The sequence below is a fragment of the Pelobates fuscus genome, chromosome 4 (assembly GCF_036172605.1).
Source record: "Pelobates fuscus isolate aPelFus1 chromosome 4, aPelFus1.pri, whole genome shotgun sequence".
Taxonomy (NCBI): domain Eukaryota; kingdom Metazoa; phylum Chordata; class Amphibia; order Anura; family Pelobatidae; genus Pelobates; species Pelobates fuscus.
In genome coordinates this window covers 353,126,703-353,147,135 of record NC_086320.1, presented here as the reverse complement: position 1 = coordinate 353,147,135, position 20,433 = coordinate 353,126,703, and the positions used below count along the sequence as shown (strand labels likewise).

The window sequence follows — 20,433 nt, the reverse complement described above, 5'->3', positions numbered from 1 at the left end:
GTTGACTTGTCACATTAGCAACACGGTTTTATATAGTTATTAAAATAATTAGTATTTCTTAAACTTACTTTATCATATCCTTTAGCTGTATAATTGAACAACTGGAGGTCTACAGCTATTTTGGAGAGTCTCGGCTAGAGTCAAGCGGCATCATTTACCTGTACCTTCTTTTTTAAACAAGTAGCATACATAAAATACATAACTTACCAAATCTCTGTAAAAATGGCTTGTAAATTGTTAACACCAACTGTCCCCAAAGACCTCGAAACCCAATCAGTCTCTCCTTTTTAATACACAGGTCACAAACATGCTTTGTTCAAGATGAAAGCCAAGAGTGATTTTTTTTTTTTCCAATTAAAGAAGACATATAGTGTAAACTATAGAAATATAATGCATTTCACGGCTGCTGTGCACATAAACCAAAATACCAAAATAATAAAATAAAAAGAATGTAGGGGGCAGGCCAGACATTCAGATCTTACATCAAAGATTTACACAATAACAAACTAAACAAATAGAATTTCTATATCTATAAATATTCAGGGAAAGAGCCTGCGTCTTGAAAAATGTCTGGTTAACTTCAGAGCTCGCTAACTTGCTAAACTTGCGGTGAGCTTCTGAATATTATGTACAGGGCAGATAAACATAGCACTTCATGGATGGCTATGAATCAAACGGCAATGAGAAATAGCAGCCACTAAAATAACATGTATCGAGTAAATTACTTTAAGCCTCAATTAAGATAGATTTGCTCCTTAGTTAAAAGTGGAATGGTTTCATGTGTTAGCCAGAGTTAAAGGGGCATTTTTTTTTTTTTTATTACAAAGGGGATTATGGGTGTTGATGGGACATCTACTGTTAATGTGTTTATTATTTCAGTACAATCCTATTGTATTCCAGAAAATTTCTCTATGCAAACTTAAATGGCATTTAGAATGATTTTACTTTAAAAGGAAACTCTCGCTCTGAGAGTTATATACTAAAGAGTGATATCAGTTGTTTTTAGGCATGATCAAGTATATTTTTCTCTTAACACACATTTCTTTATTATCTGCACTGGCTGTCGGTGAGGCTCTCTTTCAAGCAATGGCACTGTACGACTAGGGTTTTTTTGTTATTTGAATCATAAGCTGCAGTGGTTATGGTGTCAGGAATGCCCTGGAGTCATCCCCTGGTAGGACTGTACTGTGACCATACTGTTTTTGCACACTTTGATAGTTTACCTGGGTTTCGCCAGGTGCCAACTCCATATCTGCTACATCCAGTTACCTCCAACTCGAGAAGCAAGATTTATTTTATAGAACAAAATAGGAGCAATGCAGGATGTTGCTCATTGGTTGAAATCACTCAGCTACTGTCCTTAGCCAATGATTGTGTTCCTGATTTCCTGGTTTGCTCTAAGTGAGGACATCCACCTTTTCCTTCTGGAGATGACTGGATTACCCAGAATACTGAAAGGAATGAAGAGGTTTTTGCTTCCACTTTCAAGTTCACGGTGAGAGGGGATTTCTTGGACATGGGTTTAATATAACCAAGGAGATATAAGAGTACCAGCAAGCATTAGAGCGGCTCTGTCACCTTCTAAAGTCTTTGCATACTTTGTATAGTGACATCACTGCTTCAGGTATGGTGGCCTGAGGAGGTGAGTTATACTTAAGATATATACATAAGGTGGAGCTGATTGGAACGCATTATAGTATAAATCTGTGGAGATAAAAAATAGCAAAATAATTGTGCAATATTGCCAGAACAGGTAGCGTTGTAGTTAGTAAAATTAGGAGTGTCACTCACAAGTGGAGAGCCATTAACATCCTATGGCTCGGATGGAAAGCGTGGAAGGACACTTTAAGGATGTCCAACTCCTTTTGTCTCCCCGGTCCTCTGTGTGTAGCTCTATCAGTATGGACACAGGATGCTGGAGATGTTTCTTCAAAGAGATTCTTTATTGGATAATAAAATCAAATGAACGAATAAAATTGATAAATAAAAAGGTAAAAAACTCAAATGGTATGTGGACAATATAGTCCTAGAAGTCCAAAATAGTCCAAAATGCGTTTCGGCCCTGTAATGGGGCTTCCTCAGTTGGTCGTGATTCTCATCTCAGTTCTCTTCTCTATGAATCCGCCACCCTTCATTCACTTCTGGTTTATCATTTCCGGCATGCCTCTCTCTTGTAACACATTGTGCGTTCCAAATTGTGGGTGTCAGGAAGTGACATCTGCGTGTTGCTCTGGGATTGTCCCTACTTGTTGTGTAGGAAGGAGGTTTCCTTTTCATTTTGTGGTGCTCTATGTTTGCGTTCCACTTGCTGGCATATTGCACTCATTGGGTAAAAAAAAAGAGGAAGTCCAAATCCTAAGAGAATATACATAATAGGTACATACATCTAAAATAAGAGAAATAATGTTATATATCTTATTAAAACGTGTGGTGGATCTTCAAAGCAAATATATAAAAGTATCACAATCTCATTGGTAAGAATACAAAAAGGTAATAAAAACATATATTTGAAACAAAGAGAACGATGCTTAAAACATATAGTGAATTTTTAAAAAAAGTTAAAGGTGAACATTTATAAAGTGCTTTTAAACAGTGTAAAGGGAACATACGGTATAGGTTTTTCACAGAATGTATTGTGCAAAACAAATGAGTGTGTGAGGGGAATATCAAGATGAGATGCCATCCAAGGATTGGGGAGTTTAATTCATTAAATGGCACAACTCAAAGTCTTGGTTTAAACCTTGAGGTATCATGGTATTAAAATTGAAGATAAATTTAATTTCTTCCATGCCAATTTATTTGTGGCAATCTCCTCCTCTCTAATCCTTTTTGACTGATTTAATGGCACAGAAAAATAGCCCTTCTGGGTTTTGATTGTGAAACAGTTTGAAGTGGCTGGAGACACTATGTGACTCCAACCCTTTCCTAATGTTTCGCGCATGTTCTGCTATCCTCACATTGACACGGTGAATAGTTCTCCCTATATATAACAAGTTACAGGTGCATTTAAGTGCATATATTACTCCTTAAGAATAGCATGTTAGGTGGTCTCTAATGATACATTTTTTATTTATCTGTGGGTTCATGTCTGTTATACACCCCACTCCCTCTAGCATGTAAGCTCATTGAGCAGGGCCCTCAACCCCCTCTGTTCCTGTACGTCCAGTGGTCTGATCTCAATTATGTGTCTGTTAGTCCACCCATTGTACAGCGCTACGGAATTTGTTGGCGCTATATAAATAATAAAATAATAATAATAATAATAATATGTCTTTTTTTTTTTTTTTTGTCAATCTGATTTTTATTAAGGCATATAGTATGGGGTACAAAAGAGAAGACGGAGGAAACGTTAAAGCGAGTTACATTATAGGGTTGGTACAACAATACACTAATACACAAAGTTAAAGTACATTTCCAGATTTTCAATGCCTAATTTTTTTTTTTTATGTAACGTAGTTAAGCTCCAATTTGAAAATACAAGCTAAGGATCGTAGGATCCGGATTAGTATCTCGCTAGGTCATGCTAGTCAGGCGACAGGTTACACATAAATAAAAAAAAACATTAGTTACTTATGCTAGGTACATGCTAACTTCAATATGCAAGCAGGTCTGGCTAGTTCAGCGTTAGTGGTACTGGTCAGGTAAGTTAAGCTATGAACAAGTTACGACATTTTTAAAACATGTGAGCACAGGTGTGTTGCCAAATTTCGTCAAATTGTCTACATGACTGATTAAATAACACCTCCAGGTAGTTAACAGGGTAAGACTACTATTATGATATGGGGTATCGATTATAAATCACAGGCTGGTTCGATATTAGTAGAGTTTACTTGAGGTTTGTCTCAGATCAGTCCGTGTACCAGGCAACAGGAGAGGCGCCGATGAAGTCAGAGTTCTTCAGCCAATACCTCTTACGGGCCATCGAGGACAGTTCATTTTATGGTCGGGTGAGGCCAAAGCTATCGGGTCTACCGATGGTGCTGCTGAGTGCTGGTCCCATACGTCCCAGGAGTGTAGTCTTTGAGGCTGGTCAGTACCTTGAGGGTCACCTCTGAGCTGGGTCGGTGTTGTTTGCTCCGCTGGGTGGGAGGTTGGACGCGTGGATCGCCGGGTCCGGCTTTGGGGCTGGAGGTCGCGGGCGTCGCTGAGTGTGGGCCCCGTTTCTGTTTCGCGCCTTGCTGAGCGGTGTGCCTTCCTTCTGGAGGCTGTTCGCGGGTTACAAGGTGGGTTAACCGGCAGATGGCGCCGGGTGGCCGGGCGAATCCACGCCTTCGCCTCCTTCAACGCTTGGTTGTAGCTTTGCCTCTGGGTTTTGAACTTTGCCCGGAGGTAGATGCTGAGCCGGGTCACGAACTCCAGTGCATGCTTAGGTGGCTGAATGGGTAGTCGCTTAGCAGTAGTTTGTTCTCGTGCCGCCATCTTTGCCGAGCTCGATTTGTCTTGCATTGTTTCACGCTTAGGGCCCTCGCCATGCGGTTTGAGTGGGCAGTTAAGGGTCGATGGGCAGTGTGTGTCAGCGTGGTAGGGACCGGGATTACCCCCGCCGGTCCATAGGGGGGGGAACGGGGACTCAGTTTCTGCCATGCTGTGTTTGGTAGCGGTGGGAGAGCGGCCGTCTCCCCCGCCGCCGCCGCCATGCTTGTAGGCCGCAACATTAATAGGCACTGACCCTCTGCCAAAGTCCACGTTTGTGGTGTCATTCAGCAGGTCTCGGATTCCCCAGTCGGGTGGGTTCCTGCTTGAGCCAGCTCACGGTCTCCGTTAGTCGAAAATCGGCAATAAGTCGGATCAGCTTCGGGAGCAGCATCAACCTGCGTCTGCTCCCTTCTGCGGCCAGGCCCCGCCCCCTTATATGTCTTTTTTCATTTTTTGTCGTTCTACAGGCCAGACAAAGGCCGCATCCATAGAATCCTGTACTTTGACTTAGGAAGTTTCTAGGTACTGTTGGTTTTAGACTGCTTAATTAACTAAATAGCTTTTTAAATTGCTTGCTCCTCTATATATTAGTTTTGGTTTTGGTAGTAGTATTAATTTCTAGAATCGGATCGTCCTGTAGAATGTGCCAATATTCACCAATCACTTTACTGACCTTTCTCTTATTACCATTGTAGTTACAAAGAAAAGGGACATCATAATTTTTCCATTTTTCTTTTCTTTATATGTTCGTAGCTCTTTTCTTGGGATGGTTCTGACTTCCTCCAGAACAGATTGTAGTTTTCTGTCATCATATCCGTTTTCCTGAAATTGGGTTTTTATTCGTTCTGCTTGAATAGTGTAGTTGTAGTCATCTGAACAGTTTCTCCGAATTCCTAGAAATTGGCCCCTTGGGGCGTTAGTAAGCCAGGGAGTGTAATGGCAACTTTTCTTCTCTGTGTACCCATTTGCATCAACTTCTTTAAATACCTTTTTGGATGATTATGTTAGATTCCTGAATATTGATGAGTTATACTTACCTGGTTCTGTTTCCCGAAGTTACCACCATCTTCGATCTTCAGTTTCCGGCATCCACGCCAGTGCTGTACTCTCGCACATGTGCAAGGGTAAAACACTATTTATCGCACAATAAGCGAGACAATGCCTTATTGTCACAGTTACAAAACTTGATGGTTGGAGCTTTTGCGTTTTGTCAAGTTAAACTTACCATAAGACCTAGTAGTCGCTACTTTGTCTTTTTGACTGTGGCGTAGGAGTGTCAGTGAAATTCCAATACAGTCTTTATGAGTGTTTTATAAACATATTATGTTTGTGAAATGCACAAATTGTTTGGGGGGTAGGAGGGGGGGTGAAAGAAGCGCTTTAAGATTTATTTTGGTGTAGTGCAAAACAGGCACAGAACAATGCAATTTTTAAAATCATTTTATGGCCTCTCGCTGGCATAGGAAACATTTGCTCATCCCATTATATAAAACAATAAGCTCCATTAAACAATATTAAAATGAGACATTCCAGCACTCAAAGAGTTCATTATGTCTGTAAATTTAGGAAACGCCAGACAGTTTGTTCTGACCACCAGCTTCTGATTACTCAGAAACCTAATAAAGGCAGTTTTAAATATATTTTGCAAACCACAGATGTAGGTTTTTCTCTGTTTCAATTACACGCTTTGTGTGTTTTTTATTTTCTTTTAGTTTTTTTAGCTTTTTTAAAAAATTATTTTGCTTAGCATGATAACAGTCATTAAAATTCTGTAACTGATGAAACTTTGGCACCGGAACACACAAGAGTGATGTGTCACACAAAACATGAAAGGGACACTAATAATGAAATTACTGAGCGATTTAAAATAAAACCAGCAGTTAAAACATATAAAGACAACAGAGATTGTGGAATAGAAACAAAATAGATGTGGTTACATTTAATATGGGAAGTGGAATAATAAAAGGCATTACATTTTGCCAGTCAAATAATAACATTTCATAGAATATCAGAGAAAATAAAGGATAGCAGCCAGAAATTGATCCAATTGAGAATGTATTAATTGGAGGGTTTTTGTGTGGTTGTCTGTGTTTTCCAGATGTGGTAGGTATAGTATAACAATGTCCTGCGAGCAAATTACATTGTTACATCAGGATCTCGAGTGGCTATCAGACATGTGGACTTTAGCCTCTGCAGCAGCTATGGTGTCCTAGATAATTGTGTTTTACATGAGGACCAGCATCCTGTATCCACAAACACAAAAAGTAGATCAGTCATCTGTGGTGGACACTTTTATAGCTGTCATACACGATTGCACTATTTTTAGCCATGACTATTTTGACACAGTTTAAACTTCAGTCCTACTGTCAGAACTTAAAGTTATCGCCTCCAGCTTTCCCCCTGGCTATTCACGCGATAGAACTGAGTCACCTCTGCATCTGGCCTGTTGCGGAGGCCAGGGTCAGATTAAGAGCCTGTTGGGCCTGGTTCTGACAATTATGATTGGCCTAACTAGAGAATCTTACAGGAAACACTAAAACAGCCATATCTCCCAAATGTTATGTATCTGGTGGAGGTGGTGCTGAAGGGAAACTTACAGGATGTATTTGTAAGAATGCACATACCCTATGCAAATCTCTCGCTTGGATCTCTCAACCAAATCCATACCCCCTAACAGCAGCATCCCATGAAGCAGGATGCTGGTGGGTGGGGTTTAAGGAACTATGCCAGTGGCGTGAATAGCATCACTAGCACCACCCAAAGGAGGCAGAAAGGGGAGTAAGGGTAGGTCTGCCTGATGTATTGGTCAGTCTGGCGTGAATGGGAATTACACAGGACCACCAACTAAGGGCAGAGTTGGCAAACAGCGCTGTTTCAGCTCTCAGTGCTTGCTGTGAAAGCATCTAATGATACACTTGCTCTACACTTTCATGGGTCAGTTCCCTGGTGTCCCCCAGCAATCACTTGTCCACTCCTCTCCTTCCCTTCCTACTAGCCTGCAGTAGCTCCTGGTAAGCAGTCTGTGACAGAGAAAAAGGTGTATACAGTGAATGTAGTAGAAAGGGCATATGACACATTGTAGAGAGGCCAAAGCAGCAAGAGCATTTGCACAGTGGGCAAAGTCAACGTTTTGTTAAGTTTTTTATAGTCCACACTAGTTCTGTTCCCCAACATCCCTTCTAAGTTCCCATACTTAATTACCTCTGCACAAAGCAAGAGCATGTGAAGAGTAAAAAATATACATTTTTTTTAAATCAATGGGCCTATTTCCAGGAACTTCAGTTCCATCAGTCCCTGAGGTAACCTGGCCCTGGTGGAGACCCACAGCCGGGTGCTTGTGTATTTAAAGATTCATTGCTCAAGGGGAGCTTTAACCATAATGGACAGCAGAGTTGAAGATTTGTTGAGAGATTCCGTAGAAGTTTTGATGTCTGGGTATTATCCTGGTTGGCCAGTGGACACATGAAAAGCTGGAGGAATATGAATCCCTAAAAAGGGTCCTGTAAACACTTCCAGTATTATCAGATCTGTACAGTGTGGCTCTGCCTACCATCTGGGACTAGAAGAGAGCTGGAGAGTCCAACTGCTTCATTTTCAAGCTTGGCAACTGTGGTAAGATAGTGGAGAGGTACTGCAACCTCCACGCCTAAATTCAGCACCCAGAACCACAGACGCCTGCTGAACTTCCGGACCTTCTCTCTCTCCAGAGACTGGTATGTAATACTTCTTATGAGAATATCTCTCACTCATATCGTTCTATTTTACTATAAGGAGGTCTGCACAGAAGTTTTATGAAGTATAAATATAGTACTAAAATGTCTGACACACCATGCGTGTTATACCGTGGCACTGGGTCCCTGATGGGCATGTATCCTTGGTAACCATCAAGGGCGGGGTCCACATACAGCCCTTATGTATGACTTATTTACCTTCAGTAAGGCTTCCTTCAATTGCTGATTTTATTGTAAATCCTTATTTTTGAAACAAAGAGCATGGTTGCATAGAGTGGTTTTCTTTCAATGCAATTAAGGTCTGCTTTGTTTATTTTATTTTTTACATGTTCTACATCATAGTAATGGCTTTGCATATATACATTAACCCAGAATACATCAAATGAGGTCTTGGAGAGCCGCAGGATTTATAATGATGCATTTCAGTCTCATTTCTTGTAATTAGTGGGTTTGCAATATTGACGAGTCCGAACACTTATGACAAGCCTCAGAGACAGTCAATTTGTTCTAATTACCACCTTGCTATACAGTATGTTTTTGTATTTAACTCCATTAGGGTTATCCACTAAAGAGAGAATCCAAAGTGAATTTCAAATTTTATGTCACAATAGCCAAACTGGAAAAATTCTCTAAGTAAGTTCACCTACTCTGGCCTTAAATTTAAAATCCCGTTGGCATTACCTTTGAATTTTCACTTTAGCAAATAACCCTGCATACGTTTTTCATTGTCATGCCTAATTTTCGTTTGGATATGCTTTTTGTTGTTTACATATGCAAGTTATGATGATTCTTCATTTACAATAAGACAAAGTATCGCTCTGCCATGCTCCCACACAATGCACTGCAGTAGAGCGCGTATAGTTGCCAGGATATGACATCATAACTGTTGTCATTACCCCCCGGCTATATTGTAACCAGCGCAGAGTAGCGATATACCCCAATCTACTACATCGTTTCAAACTGTAGGACATTTAACTGCAGCAAGTCGTTCTAACAAATTTAAGAGGCTTGTAATAATTTAAACATTTTTTTATTTAAAACTCATGTTTCCTTTTATTTGAAGTCCTCCAATATAATTCTGGCCGGTGCTTATCACACTGTAATATTAGAATGTAGCATGCGCTATGTCATTTTATCACAAAAGCTTTACAAATAACATTCTTATTTGGAGAAATAATAACTGCTGCACGTAACATGCTCCAACAGTCAGTAATATTCCGTAAACTTGATACGTCTTCATTCTAATAAACTTTTCCTTTTTGCTACAATTTGGGTGAAAATGTCTTTTCATATAGAACCCGAAGCTAGTAAGCCATTTACGTAAGACCAGCTTGAAATCTTAAGTAGAATAGTTTAGTGGACTTAACTCAATCTATAGCGGGCAGTGATCCAAACCACCAGACCGCTATGTGTAATCTGTCACTGTTTGGCAAAGAGGATAAAATGAACACTAAAGAAGGTCGTGCTTTGCAAACACCAAGACTGAATCACCTCTTTTCCCGAAGCAGCACACGGTTGTTTAAAGTAAAATGCCATCTTGCATTACACCTGCTTTTACTACTGTACCTGGCGGAAATGTTTTGCTGTCTGAGTTTCCACTTACAACATTCTTTAATTTTATTAATATTGACTTAGAGGAGATGCCGATGTTGAAAAGGGAAAAAATATTCTCGCTCTCACAGGAAAACCAGCATGCTGAATTTCACTATTGTCCTCTGACTAACTGTAGCTTACTCACGTTCAAAATTTCCATCAAAATTTAGATTTTCTCGTTTGGCTGCACAATCTTTGCAATCTTAAACTGCTGGTGAAATATATATTATAAGCTATGGATTTCTGAATTAGTCTAGTGATAAAACACAGGGTTATCCACTCATGTCTGAGTTCCCCCTGGATTAGCAGAATTCGAGTGGAATCTATGGATTTCCTCCATAATTGCAAACTGCAAAAAGGGAATTAAAGGGACAATCCACTGCCCAAATGTGCAAAACATTACAAATGATGGTGTAGTAGGTATACACCCGATGAATAGATGCATGCATTCAATACATTTATACATTATCTCATGAACTGCAGCCTTAGCAAACTTTCCCGTTTTTCTCCAGAAGCGACTAACATTATCTTCACGGGGGAATAGCTTATGACTGGCTTCTTATTGAGAAGACTCTGAATCTTGCCTCCGTGCGCAAGTGACCCTTCTCATGCACGCTTACTGCTAGTCTGATCTGAGAAGGAGCCAGGTGAGGGGTGGCAGGTACGCTCGAGTAGAGCGAGCCTGCAACTTCCAAAAGCCCATGGGAGCTAACGGAAGCAGGAAGAAACCTCCCCGTCTGTTTGATTGACAGCAAAACCCACGGACAAAGTGCTTTAACAGCATTCGGTTTTCGGGCCGCCCTGAGTGGGCCTCGCCAGTCAACCTCGGGTGTTTTCATAACAGACTGACAAGCCTCTTTTACCAGACGGAGCCTGCTCTCATTTTGGGATGGATGCTTATATGCTCATGGCTTGGGAGGAAACTCCCCCACCTACCGCCATTGCCACCCCTACCGTGCTCCCCATACAGCGGGAGGCACCAGAAAAAAACATTCTATTTTGCATGAATTTCCTCTATTTTAAGAATTTCTCCATATTATAAAGCTATGTATAGATAACACAGAGTTTATAATACTAGAGTTTATAAACTCTAGTATTATGACGCGCTCTCTATTTTAATTTTTTTCACAAACGCCACTGGCTTAATCGTAAAATTGTAGTGAAATAAAACAACACACAGACTTGCAACATGTCATCGACATTAAAATAGTCAACCAGTGACTATAGCTGAGTTAGAGACTATTCCAAATATTTCCATTTCTTGCAATGATTTCTCAGTTCAGTTTTTAAATTATTAAAATGCCTTATCTGGCAACCCAGGGACTGACCTCCAACATTTGCACAGAGCTGTATGAAATGCCCCATATGTCCCACATTGACCCAGCCCTGTATGGGAGATTCTATGTTAGAAATGATTGGCACCTATTGCTTCTATACTGCTTATTGTATGTGGTAAAAAAAAATAAAAAAAAAAAAATCTACAAAACACAACACAGGGAATTACTGCCCAATGTTCTGTGCTCCCTCAAAAACGTTAATTTGTGAGAACTCATATACGCTTGGCTGTGACACAGAGAATAATCAGTTCCAAAATAGTAGGATTACTTTATAAATTAAACATGTCTTTTAAAATGGGAGAAATTAACATGATGATTTTTCCCCCCAGACAATAACAACCACTAACTACTTCGGCAAGTAGAAATAAATAAATAAATAAATAAAATAATAATTAAAAAAAATAATAATAAATAAAAAATTAAATTAAAAATAAATATATAAATATATATATTTAAAACAGACTGGATTTTAATGCAACTCTGACCATACAATGGTGAGAGAAGTGAGTGCAGATGACATTATGTATAATATTGCAGACACTATCTAGCTGGGCCCTTGTTATACCAGATTATGTAAAGCAGAAATTGCCTCCAACGTTCAGCTCTCACAGAGAAAGGACTGACCTATGCTTGTGCAGTCCTAAAATCATGAGAGATTGCATCCAAGCTGCTATAAACTACATCTCCCATGATGCTGCGCACTGAGATTCAGCGACAGAGCATCACGGATGTTGTAGTCCGCAGCTGATTGCCTTTTTTCCTCCCCACTGGGCGAGAGAATACAATGTATCAGCGCCGCAGTCACGCCTTCCTGTTTATTGCTGTTGCTTGGTAACGGCGGGCAGGCAATGCGCACGCTCACTCGCGTCTCCATGGTAACGGGAAACAAGCGCTAGTTGCAGGTAACAACGGGGAGCCGGTGAGCGAGGTGAGTGCAGACTGACTGAGAGTACAAGGTCCGTACAGGGGGCACGGGGTGCATGGGAGAACTGGAATAAAGAGGTTCAATGTGCATAGGGCTTCAGTTGTCTTTATATAAGAGTATAAGAATGTCTGGAAATGTTCTTATTTGATACATAGTGACACAGAGTACTTTTCCTGTCACTGAGAGACAGTGGTGGGTGAATAAATGGTTCAATTCTCTAAATCTTGAGCACTTACCTGCTCTGTTGTACCTGTTCTCTGAATTGGGAATTGTGGGTGAATATCAAATTTCAGGCCGAAATTAGCCAACTTTAAGAATTCGTCACTAATTGCGACCAGTAGAAAATTATATTCAAATCTCATAAGGTGTGTAAAAAGAACTGTAATTCTCCAACCCCTTACAGTCACATTCCAGCTATTTCAAGCTTAAAGCGGCACTGTCATGCCGAACTTACCTTTCCTCAATCTCTTCCTCTTCTCCCCCTCTCTCGGGATCTGTTATTCTTTTCTTCCTGTCTTCTTTAGTTTTCTTTAAAATCATAAGACAAAGTAGGGACTCTGTCTTATGGAGGATTCCTCCGCTTGACCAGCTCTGACCAGCGGAGGAGCAAAGTGTGCTTCATTTCCGCTGGTCAGACCAATTTTCCCATGATCCCTAGCTTTCCTCTCTGTTCCCACAATGCTTCCTGTCAGTATTGCCGAAAGTCCTGTCACTTAGACAGAACGCCGGCAAAACTGCCGAATTGCATCCTAACAGAATGAGCACTGTTTCTCCATTGGTGTTAGGATGCAATTCGGTACTTTGTTCGGATCGGAATTTCATTCAAATGAATGAAACTCCTATCCTATTCATTGCTGTGGCTGCATCTTGCAGCCGCTTAGTAGATAACTCCCTAATTCCCACGGTATCAGGGAGCTATCTACTAAAAGGCTGAAAGACCTGAATTGGTCTTTCAGCCAAATGTACTAATACTAAGTAAAGATTACTTAGTATTAGTAAATAATATGCCCCTACTCGCTATACCGCGAGTAGGGGCATGTCTAGTAAGCAGTGAGCAGCCTGTGGCTGCTCACTGTAAAAAAAAACAAAAAAACACCTAATAACCCCCCCCCCCCCCTGCGCGGGGGTTAAAGATGGGGGGGACCTACTGTCCTCCCCCCTGGCCCCCACCCCTGCGCGGTGGGTGGGGGCCCTAATAAAATAATAAGGGGGGGGACCTACTGTCCTCCCCCCCTGGCCCCCACCCCTGCGCTGTGGGTGGGGGCCCTAATAAAATAATAAGGGGGGGGGGGACCTACTGTCCTCCCCCCCTGGCCCCCACCCCTGCGCTGTGGGTGGGGGCCCTAATAAAATAATAAGGGGGGGGGGACCTACTGTCCTCCCCCCCTGGCCCCCACCCCTGCGCTGTGGGTGGGGGCCCTAATAAAATAATAAGGGGGGGGAGGACCTACTGTCCTCCCCCCCTGGCCCCCACCCCTGCGCTGTGGGTGGGGGCCCTAATAAAATAATAAGGGGGGGACCTACTGTCCTCCCCCCCTGGCCCCCACCCCTGCGCTGTGGGTGGGGGCCCTAATAAAATAATAAGGGGGGGGGACCTACTGTCCTCCCCCCTGGCCCCCACCCCTGCGCGGTGGGTGGGGGCCCTAATAAAATAATAAGGGGGGGGACCTACTGTCCTCCCCCCCTGGCCCCCACCCCTGTGCTGTGGGTGGGGGCCCTAATAAAATAATAAGGGGGGGACCTACTGTCCTCCCCCTCTGGCCCCCACCCCTGCGCTGTGGGTGGGGGCCCTAATAAAATAATAAGGGGGGGGGGACCTACTGTCCTCCCCCCCTGGCCCCCACCCCTGCGCTGTGGGTGGGGGCCCTAATAAAATAATAAGGGGGGGGGACCTACTGTCCTCCCCCCCTGGCCCCCACCCCTGCGCGGTGGGTGGGGGCCCTAATAAAATAATAAGGGGGAGGACCTACTGTCCTCCCCCCCTGGCCCCCACCCCTGCGCGGTGGGTGGGGGCCCTAGTAAAATAATAAGGGGGGGGACCTACTGTCCTCCCCCCCTGGCCCCCACCCCTGCGCTGTGGGTGGGGGCCCTAATAAAATAATAGGGGGGGGACCTACTGTCCTCCCCCCCTGGCCCCCACCCCTGCGCGGTGGGGGGGGGCCCTAATAAAATAATAAGGGGGGGGGGACCTACTGTCCTCCCCCCCTGGCCCCCACCCCTGCGCTGTGGGTGGGGGCCCTAATAAAATAATAAGGGGGGGGGACCTACTGTCCTCCCCCCCCCTGGCCCCCACCCCTGAGCGGTGGGTGGGGGCCCTAAATGAACCCCCCCCCCCCCATCAAGGTGACTAGGGGTCCCAAGCCCCTAGTCACCCCCCCACCCAAAACATTCTATCCCCTACCTACCCCCCTCACCCTAAAAATAGTGAGGGGGGAATAAAATAACTAACCTGTAAAAAAAAAAAAAATTAAACTTACCATTTGACGTCTTCTTTTTTCTAAATTCTTCTTTCTTCAGCCCCCAAAAAAGCCAAATAAAAATCCATCATAACCGTCGCACTTTAAAAAAAAAAAAAAAAAAACGAGCGCAAAAAAAAATTAATCCATGTTCACCCATGGAGGGCACGCCGCGTACTGAGCTCCGCAGGGCGGATCAAGGCTTATATAGCCTTGCCCCGCCCTGCAATTAGGCTTAGAACACACTGATTGGTTGGTTTAAGCCAATCAGAGTGCTCTGTGTCATTTTACACAGCGTGGGAAAATTCAAAAGAATTTTCCCACGCTGTGTAAAATGACAGATCACTGTGATTGGATGGTTTTCAAGCCATCCAATCACAGTGCTCTGTGTCATTTTACAAGCGTGGGAAAATTCCAAAGAACTTTCCCACGCTTGTAAAATGACACAGAGCACTGTGATAGGATGGATTTCAAGCCATCCAATCACAGTGCTCTGTGTCATTTTACAAGCGTGGGAAAATTCCAAAGAACTTTCCCAAGCTTGTAAAATTACACAGAGCACTGTGATTGGATGGCTTGAAAACCATCCTATCACAGTGCTCTGTGTCATTTTACAAGCGTGGGAAAGTTCTTTGGAATTTTCCCACGCTTGTAAAATGACACAGAGCACTCTGATTGGCTTAAACCAACCAATCAGTGTGTTCTAAGCCTAATTGCAGGGCGGGGCAAGGCTATATAAGCCTTGACCCGCCCTGCGGAGCTCAGTACGCGGCGTGCCCTCCATGGGTGAACATGGATTAATTTTTTTTTTGCGCTCGTTTTTTTTTTTTTTTTTTTTTAAAGTGCGACGGGTATGATGGATTTTTATTTGGCCTTTTTGGGGGCTGAAGAAAGAAGAATTTAGAAAAAAGAAGACGTCAAATGGTAAGTTTAATTATTTTTTTTTACAGGTTAGTTATTTTATTCCCCCCTCACTATTTTTAGGGTGAGGGGGGTAGGTAGGGGATAGAATGTTTTGGGTGGGGGGGGGGGGGTGACTAGGGGCTTGGGACCCCTAGTCACCTTGATGGGGGGGGGGGGTTCATTTAGGGCCCCCACCCACCGCTCAGGGGTGGGGGCCAGGGGGGGAGGACAGTAGGTCCCCCCCCCTTATTATTTTATTAGGGCCCCCACCCACCGCGCAGGGGTGGGGGCCAGGGGGGGAGGACAGTAGGTCCCCCCACCTATTATTTTATTAGGGCCCCCACCCACAGTGCAGGGGTGGGGGCCAGGGGGGGAGGACAGTAGGTCCCCCCCCCTTATTATTTTATTAGGGCCCCCACCCACCGCGCAGGGGTGGGGGCCAGGGGGGGAGGACAGTAGGTCCCCCCACCTATTATTTTATTAGGGCCCCCAGTCACCGCGCAGGGGTGGGGGCCAGGGGGGAGGACAGTAGGTCCCCCCCCTATCTTTATTTAGGGCCCCCACCCACCGCGCAGGGGTGGGGGCCAGGGGGAGGACAGTAGGTCCCCCCCCCTTATTATTTTATTAGGGCCCCCACCCACCGCGCAGGGGTGGGGGCCAGGGGGGGAGGACAGTAGGTCCCCCCCCTTATTATTTTATTAGGGCCCCCACCCACCGCGCAGGGGTGGGGGCCGGGGGGAGGGCAGTAGGTCCCCCCCCCTTATTATTTTATTAGGGCCCCCACCCACCGCGCAGGAGTGGGGGCCGGGGGGAGGACAGTAGGTCCCCCCCCTTATTGTTTTATTAGGGCCCCCACCCACCGCGCAGGGGTGGGGGCCGGGGGGGAGGACAGTAGGTCCCCCCCTTATTATTTTATTAGTGCCCCCACCCACCGCGCAGGGGTGGGGGCCAGGGGGGAGGACAGTAGGTCCCCCCCCCCCTTATTACCATTTATGTTTTTACAGTGAGCAGCCACAGGCTGCTCACTGTTTAGTGGACATGCCCCTACTCGCGGTATAGCGAGTAGGGGCATTGGGGAGATTTTAATCTCCCTTGTGCTATTATGGGGGTCATATTGACCCCCATAGAGTGAGGGGGGGACCTGGGGGGCTTATGAAGTGGTGGGGAGCACAGCTCCCCACCGCTTCTGTTTTTACATATTACAAGGAGGGAGCTGCACGTCGGTAGCTCCCTCCTTGTAATAAACTGATCGAACAAACGAACACTGATACTCAGTGTTAGTTTGTTTGTCTGATTTTTTCTATTCATTCATTCGTCTGTCTGATGAATGAATGAATAGGTGAAATTCCCGTTCGCATGTCCAGGTGTTTCACTGGGCATGTGCGGGAATCTCACAGTCTGTCTAGTGTGGGTAGATGACGTGTCCCATAGGGACTTCACCTACCCACACAAAGATGGCGGCGCCCTGAATAAAGATCGGGGCAGAAGATACAGATTTAAAAATAGGTAATCTGGGGGGCTTAGGGGCATTTGGGGGTGACTAGGGGGTCAATTGGATGTAGTGGAGGCGGGAGGGGGGTTAAAAAAAAAACGGGATTCGGCATGACAGTGCCGCTTTAAGTTTTGCAACTGGATTTAAATTAGCAAAAAATTGGAGTTTAATGAACAAAACTGAGCGTCTGATTTTGCGTAAAATTTGAATTCCCTCCAGTTCACACTTTAGTCAATAAACATGGCTATGGTTTCTGTGTGTGGAATTAAGTCGGAACACTTCGTTGAACACAAATATGAGTGTTCTAAATCAGTAAAACGTATTCCGACGATGAAATCACCAGTAAAAGTGCAGTTTTTGTGTAAAGAAAATGCAAAAAACAAAGAAAAATTCTAACTTTGGCCAGCGTTTGTGCCTAAGTGGCTACTACAAAAGACTGGACATACCCCATTTTGAATACCCTAGGTTGTCTACATTTGAAAATGGTACGCCATGATGGGGTTATTTCACATTCCTGGGCTACCATATGGTCTCAAAAGCCAACTAAAAATCCATGCCTAAAGTACAATGTGAGAGAAAAATAACATTAAAATAAAACGACTATCCAAAAGTTTGACAAAGGCTGGTGATAGAATTAGTGCATGGAAAGTGTTAAAATACCACCATTTGAAATACCCTAGGGTGTCTACTTTTCAAAAATATATGGTTTGATGGGGGTAAATTATATTGTCCGGCTTCAAAAATGTCCTATATGGGACATGGGTGCATGATGACCAGCTGTGAAAATTCCAAGTTGAAAAACTGGAATGCGCACCCTCCAAATAAGGTCTTTTAGCCCCCAGAGAACCCGACACACCTATACATGGGAGGTATCGCTGTACTCGGGAGATGATGCTGAACACATATTGGGGTGTTCTTTGGCAGTAACACCTAATAGGAGCTGATAATCCATGCCTAAAGTAGAATGTGTGTGAAAAATAACACAAAAAAATGCCTACCTAAATGCTTGACAGAGACTGGTGGTAGAATTAGGGTATGAAAAGTGTTAAAATACCACCATTTGAAATACCCTAGTGTGTCTACTTTTCAAAAATATATGGTTTGAGGGGGGTAAATTATATTGTCCGGCTTCAAAAATGTCCCAAATAGGACATGGGTGCATGATGACCAGCTGTGAAAATTCCAAGTTGGAAAACTGGAATGCGCACCCTCCAAATAAGGTCTTTTAGCCCCCAGAGAACCCGACACACCTATACATGGGTGGTATCCCTGTACTCAGGAGATGTGGCTGAACACATATTGGGGTGTTCTTTGGCAGTAACCCTTAAAGTTCTCAGTACATATATTCTTAAATTGCTATGTGTCTCAAAAAAATCACCAATTATTATTATTTTTTTTTATTTGGCATAGATTGGTGGTAAAATGGCTGCATGATTCAAAATACCACAGGTTTAATATCTTAGGTTGTCCTCTTTTAAAAAATATATACATGTGAAGGGTTATTCTGGGATTCCTGACAGATATCAGTGTTACAATGTAACTTGCATTAATTTTGAAAAATAAAATGGTTTGGAAATAGCAAAGTGCTACTTGTGCTTATAGCCCTATAACTTTCCAAAAAAGCTAAGAACATGCTAACATTGGACATTTCTAAACTCAGGACAAAATTTAGAAACTATTTAGCATGGGTGGTTTTTGGCAGTTGTAGATGCGTAACAGATTTTGGGGGTCAAAGTTCAAAAAAGTGTTTTTTTTCCAATTTTTTTAAATCATATTTTACAAAACATTTTATAGTAAATTATATGATATGATGAAAATAATGGTGTCTTTAGAAAGACCATTTAATGGTGAGAAAACCAGTATATAATATGTGTGGGTACAGTAAATGAGTAAGAGGAAAATTACAGCTAAACACAAACACCACAGAAATGTAAAAAGAGCCTTGGTCCCAGCGGCAAGAATTTTGAAAAATGGCTTGGCCACGAAGGGGTTAAATGTTTTTGAATATTTTTTTTTACAGTGTGTGTATATAATGAATGCAGAATCTGTGTGTGTTTGTGTAGTGTGTGTATATAATGAAGGCAGTGTGTGTGTTTGTGTAGTGTGTATTTAATGAATGAATGATTGAAAAAGCCATCAAGGCGAAACGCCTCTCGGAACCAGCCGCAGGATTTGACTTTTTATTATCTACTTCCATTTATTGTTTTTTATTGTGTTATTGTGTATTTTATATTGAATAAATCCCCTTTTTACTTCAATGTGACCTGTGGAATTCTGCATTCGATACTTCAAGTTCTTATCACATCTAAAGAAGGGTATGTGTCCTCTGAAAGACACAAGTGCTGTGTAAACTTAGAGCCAAGTTCTAGGCTCTAGAAAAGGTGAGCAGTTCCATTTATTTTCACCTATACATATTGGTACCTTAAAATCACTACACCAGAAGTTGGCATTTGTCATTTCTCTAGAAAGTGAATCAAAGTCATCTTTATCTAAAGGATCCGTGTTTCCTTATATACACGTCTGCCAGAGTGATCTGAGCCTGTCCTTTTAGGCTCAGAACCACGTGAGTGAACCCTTACTAAGCCATTTATCTCTATCCTTCATATTACCTTCTACACTATTGGATTTTTATTCCCCCCTTAGGTTACTGAGAGTTCCAAGGGGGGTAAGTTATATATATTTTTTAAGCGCTCCACCTTATACTGGGATTGGTTTTCATATCACTCAGTCTATCTATCTACCCCCCCAACAACAACCCTGGCACACCAAGCTCACTCGATACCTCCAAAAATGCTCCAGAACTGCTGAACGCTGTTGGAGATATTCTCACTGTGTGTGCATCTGACTTTCTCCACTATAAATTTATGCTGAGCTCATACAGCTTGGCTCTTTCCTCTGCAAAAGTTAATTACTTCAACACCCTCATAACCACACTCTCCCGCGAACCCAAACGACTATTTCACACATTTAACTCTCTTCTTCGCCCTGCTGTTCCTCCTCCACCTACTAACTTGACCACTTCAGACTTTGCAACTCACTTCACTGACAAGATCTCTTCAATCAGAGAAGAGATCTCTCATCTTTCTTCTTCCCCTTACAATATTTCCCCTAACTTCACTCCCTCTGCTGTTCTATGTTCATTCGCACCCGCTACATTGGAAGAGGTTTCTGCTCTGCTCCAGTTCTCCCGCCCCACCACCTGCTCCCTAGATCCAATTCCCTCGCATCTCATCCGTACTCTGTCTTCTTCTCTTTCTCCACCTCTCACTAAAATTCTCAATCTCTCTCTCTCTCCTCTGGTATATTTCCATCTTGCATCCAAGATCCTTGAAAGAATTGTGTATGCGAGATTGACAGACTTCCTCGAGTCCAGCTCTCTGCTAGACCCGCTTCAGTCTGGTTTCCGCGCTAAGCACTCTGTGGAAACGGCACTGACCAAAGTATCCAATGATCTACTCGCTGCAAAATCTCGTGGTCACTACTCTATCCTCATTTTCCTTGACCTGTCTGCGGTTTTTGACACTGTTGATCATCAACAGCTTCTTCTCATCCTCCGCAATATCGGTCTACAAGATATTGC

At 43.2% G+C, this 20,433-nt stretch overlaps 1 protein-coding gene across 2 annotated transcripts in view; it reads left to right on the top strand.

Moving 5' to 3' along the window:
• The first annotated feature begins 11,958 nt into the window (after positions 1-11,958).
• Positions 11,959-20,433, top strand: part of ODAD2 (outer dynein arm docking complex subunit 2) — a 128,256-nt gene continuing 119,781 nt past the window's right edge. Inside the window, exon 1 of one of the 2 annotated variants that reach the window (XM_063450798.1) lies at positions 11,959-12,005. The gene's annotated coding sequence lies outside the window, so the exon portion shown is untranslated. The remainder of the gene's footprint in view (positions 12,006-20,433) is intronic. The other variant, XM_063450797.1, reaches the window with a different exon arrangement.